Genomic DNA, 6392 nt, shown 5'->3' on the forward strand with positions numbered 1-6392 from the left:
CTATTAATGTGACACTGTTTAGATCGGAATGGAAGGATATATACAATGGTTGACATACTAACAGAACTTACACCTATTAATGTGACATGTTTAGATCGGAATGGAAGGATATATACAATGGTTGACATACTAACAGAACTTACACCTATTCATGTGACACTGTTTAGATCGGAATGGAAGGATATATACAATGGTTGACATACTAACAGAACCTATACCTATTAATGTGACACTGTTTAGATCGGAATGGAAGGATATATACAATGGTTGACATACTAACAGAACCTATACCTATTAATGTGACACTGTTTAGATCGGAATGGAAGGATATACACAATGGTTCACATACAAACAGAACGTGGACTTTCAATTACATGTTCTCGACAAGATATAGTTGAACTCGAAAAAGAAAACTGGATTAAATAAATATTTATTGTTATTATTTATTTAATTTTTTTTGCAAAGCTGCACGGTGGAAAGACTGCGCTGTGTCCACCGCTGGGATCGAGTCGCCAATTCTAGCGTCATAAGCTCTCAGTCTTACCGCTGATTCTTCGGATAGGGGGCCAAACATTTAGAAATTCACAGTATCCTAAAAAAATACAAAAAGAAAATTAGGCATGTTTCGTTATATATACTAATAATGGTTAATGGTAATTAATGTCTTGTTGAGAACATCTGATTGTAAAGAGAAAAGATCAAAAGACATTAAGCGTGTAAGCTTACTAAAAGTTATTGAGAGACGAGTCTCTTGAAGAGAGAGAGAGAGAGCTAAAAAATCATCTTAGGAAATCGGTTCTCGTAAAGTGTACAATTTCAAAAGTCACTGACTGATGAAGATGTAACAACAAATATACCCGAAGGTTTCCATTTGAAGTTCATAAGGAATGGCAAGATGTGGAACTGTAGATTTTATAACTTGTTTTTTAAAGAGCTTTTGAACTATTCGAAAAATAAGTTGTTGTTTTTTTTATTATTTCTCCTCTCAAAAAAATAGATTCACCAATTTCGGTAAAATGAAAAGTGTTTCGTACATAAACACCATATATTTCAAAATCAAACATTGTGAATTTGTCTAATACGTTTATATTCAATAACACAGGCCTACGATGGTTTCATTGCCTTGAAATTTTTATATGTTTACAGTAATTCATGTACAGTGAATCCGAAATTGATATCCATTTTTCTCCATCACGTTTTCACCAAACGTCGTAACGCGATACATAAAAGAAAGACCATAAAATGTATTTTAGAGACTAAAAGACGTACATTTCACAAAAACAATCAGGATTAATGAGGATATGTATAATACACTAGAACTACAGTTGTAGACAGCAGCTATTACAGAATATACTACAGAATAATTCAATATGTATAATACACTAGAACTACAGTTGTAGACAGCAGCTATTACAGGATATACTACAGAATAATTCAATATGTATAATACACTAGAACTACAGTTGTAGACAGCAGCTATTACAGGATATACTACAGAATAATTCAATATGTATAATACACTAGAACTACAGTTGTAGACAGCAGCTATTACAGAATATACTACAGAATTATTCAATATGTATAATACACTAGAACTACAGTTGTAGACAGCAGCTATTACAGAATATACTACAGAATTACACAAGATCTATAATAAACTAGAACTACAGTTGTAGACAGCAGCTACGGCAGAATATACTACACAAGATGTATAATACATTAGGACTACAGTTGTTTCAAGTTACAGTTTTTAATTGTTATTTTCAAGCTGAAATCTGCAGTTTCAAAATTTATTTCTTTTTTCTGACGTTCTGATAACACTTCTTTCAGTTAATTTACTAATGATGTATGATTAACTTCTCCAAATGTAAAATCTATTGGTTCTGTAGATTTTTTTTAATTCGTTACTTAGTCACCGTAATGCACTTCGAGACAACGATATCAAAAATATACATTTGTAATGTTGCCTGAGCTGAAATACCAATAACTTTGTTAAATTGTGTAAGCAACTTGGAGGCAACAAAATTATTAACTTTTAAATATAGTTGTCCCTAAATCGTTTCTATCCTTGTAAAGATATTGTATATTTTCATTTCTAATAAGTTAAAATACCCTAACTCTGCTGTAAAATTGTAGATATTATGCTGTAAACCATATGTTAACCATATTTCAAAGTAAATATCTACTTCGTGACACCTACACGTATGAACACGAGAGTCTTTCCAACTGAAAAAATATCAAAAAGATGATCTTACTTATTTCTAAACAAAGGATTTATCCAACGTGCGCATAAGAAATGCCTATACAGGTTTTCATGTTAAAAGTATAACAAACATGACAAAGATATGTTATCGGTGTTAATTATTACAATAAATATGATGTGAAATAGTGCTGATGTTACTTGTTTACAGATAAATCTTGATAACAATGTGTTGTATAAATATTAATATCACGTTAATAGTGCTGGTGTTACCTCTATACAGCTAAATCATGATAATAATAATGCCTTACCTGAATATTAATATCACGTTAATAGTGCTGGTGTTACCTCTATACAGCTAAATCATGATAATAATAATGCCTTACCTGAATATTAATATCACGTTAATAGTGCTGGTGTTACCTCTATACAGCTAAATCTTATAACAATGTCTTACCTGTATATTAATATCACATTAATAATGCTAGTGTTAACTCTATACAGCTAAATCATGATAATAATAATGCCTTACCTGAATATTAATATCACGTTAATAGTGCTGGTGTTACCTCTATACAGCTAAATCTTATAATAATGTCTTACCTGTATATTAATATCACATTAATAATGCTAGTGTTAACTCTATACAGCTAAATCTTGATAATAATAATGCTTACCTGAATATTAATATCACGTTAATAGTGCTGGTGTTACCTCTATACAGCTAAATCTTATAATAATGTCTTACCTGTATATTAATATCACATTAATAATGCTAGTGTTATCTCTATACAGCTAAATCATGATAATAATAATGCCTTACCTGAATATTAATATCACGTTAATAGTGCTGGTGTTACCTCTATACAGCTAAATCTTATAATAATGCCTTACCTGAATAATAATAACCCCCCTTTAGAGCAGGCGTATTTTATGCTAGTGCAGATAAATAATGTTAACAATGGTTTATTTGTATATTAATATAACGTTAGTGTTAGATAGATACGCCTAAACTGTTATACAACAGTGTGTCGTCTGTATAGTGATATAATGCATCATTTGTTCTTAACTGTGATAATAAGGTAACTTAATGTTTGACAAAAACATTCGAAACATTATTTTTGGGAGGGGGAGATTCTATAAACAAACTATAATACAGTTTAATTAAACAAACTTGGACTAATTCTAGTTCATGCACTTGTTCGGAAATCAAGTGGTCTTATAGTGTTTATAAGCTTATTAACAATCACCAAAGACACTGAAACTCACGTTATAACTAAACTGATAAATATAACTATTGTACCATTAACCTATTGTCATCACATAAATGAAAAATTCTTATTGCTGGCATAACTTTGTAAATAAATTAGTTGAAATAATTATTAAATTTCCAGCTGATAGGAAACTCTTATTTATCTTTTCACAGTAAATAATGTTAATGGTGAAGAGAAAAGTCTCCATTTTAATCATCCAAAGTACGAAAATCTAAAAACAATGCAATTTCCAATACCAACAAAGGTAATATTTTTGAAAAGTGTCCTTTAGAGTCTTTGTTAAATTCCATGTAACAGTAATGCATATTTAAATAACTCGTGGTGCTTATTAGTACGCTCAAACACACCATAGTGGATAGTTTTTCTCGACTTGTTAAAATAATTCATAAAAAGGAACGAGAAATATTTTTATTTCCATTAAAAAAACAAAAAAAAATGAAATACTTATGTTTGGCGACAGATGGCGGCACATTTTTAATGGCATTCCAAACCAAGCATAGTTTCAGCTGCTCTATCGTTTCTTGCTTATGCCAAGCTTGTAATAATGCAGGACTTCCACGAAAATTGCTGTGAATATTAGTAAAAAACAAACGTCACCCTATACTTACTAGACATTCCGTTCTCTACATTTTTAGAACTTAACCAAATAATATCATTCAAAATATAGCGTATGGGCTAGTTAATTTTTCAGTTTTTGGATTGGTTGGAGGGACGGTATTGGAAATACTAACAACTACTGTATCTCTGACACATGTGCTAAACAAACAAACAAAAATAATATTTAGAAACATTACAAGTGGCAAAAAATTGGTGGTTTTAGCTTATCAAAAAGCACACCTTTTATCACTGTCTATGCCTTTTTTATCCAATAATTGATCAAATTTTTTTAATAAACCCTATTCATAATCTCTATAATTCTAGCCTAACAAACACGAGACATAAAAGATCTCTCTATAAAACCAATTTGAAATCTTCGTTATTCTGGCTTACCAAACAGAAGTCAGAAAAAATCTCTCGATAAATCCATTTCATAATCTTTGTTATTCTGGCTTACCAAACAGAAGTCAGAAAAAAATCTCTCGATAAATCCATTTCATAATCTTTGTTATTCTGGCTTACCAAACAGAAGTCAGAAAAAAATCTCTCGATAAATCCATTTCATAATCTTTGTTATTCTACTAGATCAAGCAAAGAGGAGCCAGAAAAGATAAACTCTTTTTATGGAGTGAACGCCTTTTAAAAGCTGAGCCAGAAAATATAAACTCTTGTAATGTTGCGGACGCTTTTTAGAAGCTGACAAAGCATGATATAATTAATGATATTTGTCACGAGACATCATGTTAAGCCTATTATATTTTTAACATGCGTTCCTAATCTAATCCCTTGTGAATTTTCAAGAATTAGGAGAGTGTATTATAATAATGGTATTTAAGCAACACTGTATTCGCCATATCCATCGTCGACGACGTGTTTCGCTCAATTCAGAGTACTTCAGGCCGGCTGGGATACAACGAACACAGTAGTGGTCGGAATACCATCTGTATAGGTCACTATATTATGAATGCAGTATTAAAACAATATAATAGGCCTAACATAATGTCTTAATAAAAACATAATTAGAGATAAACAATACTTATAATCTTTGTTATTTTAGCATAAGTGTGAGTCAAAAAAGGTCTCTCTATAATATATAACTCATTTTAGAATCACCGTTATTCTTGCCTAAGAATTATATGTCGGAAAAAATATTTCCATGAATAGTTTCTAGTCTTACCTTCATAGTAAACCTTCCTCCCTTTACAAAATTAATTATTGCACGATAAAAAGATAAAAGAAGGTAATTCAAATTATACACTTCAAAGAACGTTCTTTGTTGAAGCCAGCAAAGGTTGTCCATGTAACTCTAAAAACCCGTGAGTGAAAGCAAAGAAAAATATGTAATAATATGTCAAACATACTATACCCGCCATATCCAGTGACGACGAGACCTTTCTAACAATACCAGAGCTCTTCTGGCCGGCTGGGATACGACAGACATAGTAGTGATATAGGCGCTATTTATATCGTCAGATGCATGAACAAAAACCTTTATGGTTTGAACTGGGTTGTTAAGTAAGTGAATTGCATTTATTATTAACTTTATTTAAATCATTACAAATCAGGGTTAGTGTAAGGAAAGATAACACAGTATTTTAAGTGATAAGCCAGATTTAATGTGCTTACGATTATTTCAAGACTGATTCTGTTTACACTCATGTATGCGTAAAAAACTAGGCGGTACTAGGCGGTTAAGTAGGAAGTGAAAACCTTCAAACATCAACGTTGTGTTTTTTACGTGTTATTGTGTTGATTGTTTTCTACTTCACTCCTATCAATGCAAGAAGACAAACTGGACTAAATTTTTCATTGGGTGCCAAGTTTGTGATTGGTTAAAAAATACATAACAGCTGAGTTATACCGCATAAAACGTTATTTTCTTTATCCTTGCCATTATATGTCAGAAGAGCGACGGCCGTGCCACCTGGTAGTGCATTTTGGAAATTATTAGAATCTTGAATCTTAAACACAGATTTTTTCTCCCTTTTTTTAATTTCATATCTTTACCTTAAACGTAACTTTTTCATTAATCGAGATTACTTGCCATTCGTTCATGTATATTTTCTCTATGAAAATGTCTCAGATATTAAATATCAACTTATTTTATTATTTACAGTATTCCAGCATCTATACATATTCCAGTACTCCAAAATCTAGATATGCTAGTGTTCAAGCATCTATACATATCCCAGTACTCCAAAATATAGATATGCTAGTGTTCAAGCATCTATACATATCCCAGTACTCCAAAATCTGGATATGCTAGTGTTCAAGCATCTATACATATCCCAGTACTCCAAAATATAGATATGTTAGTGTTC

General features: G+C 31.2%; 1 long non-coding RNA gene across 2 annotated transcripts in view; it reads right to left on the minus strand.

The window, feature by feature from the left end:
• Positions 1 to 447: 447 nt before the first annotated feature.
• LOC111088599 overlaps positions 448 to 6392 on the minus strand; it is an 8548-nt gene continuing 2603 nt past the window's right edge. The window contains exons 1-3 of one of the 2 annotated variants that reach the window (XR_002613071.1): positions 5438 to 5566; positions 3919 to 4041; positions 448 to 592 (exon numbers count right to left, since the gene is read on the minus strand). This is a non-coding gene — a long non-coding RNA (uncharacterized LOC111088599). Of the gene's footprint in view, positions 593 to 3918; positions 4042 to 5437; positions 5567 to 6392 lie in introns of those variants that run through there. The other variant, XR_002613072.1, reaches the window with a different exon arrangement.

Source organism: Limulus polyphemus, unplaced genomic scaffold, assembly GCF_000517525.1.
Source record: "Limulus polyphemus unplaced genomic scaffold, Limulus_polyphemus-2.1.2 Scaffold4099, whole genome shotgun sequence".
NCBI classification, from domain to species: Eukaryota; Metazoa; Arthropoda; class Merostomata; order Xiphosura; family Limulidae; genus Limulus; species Limulus polyphemus.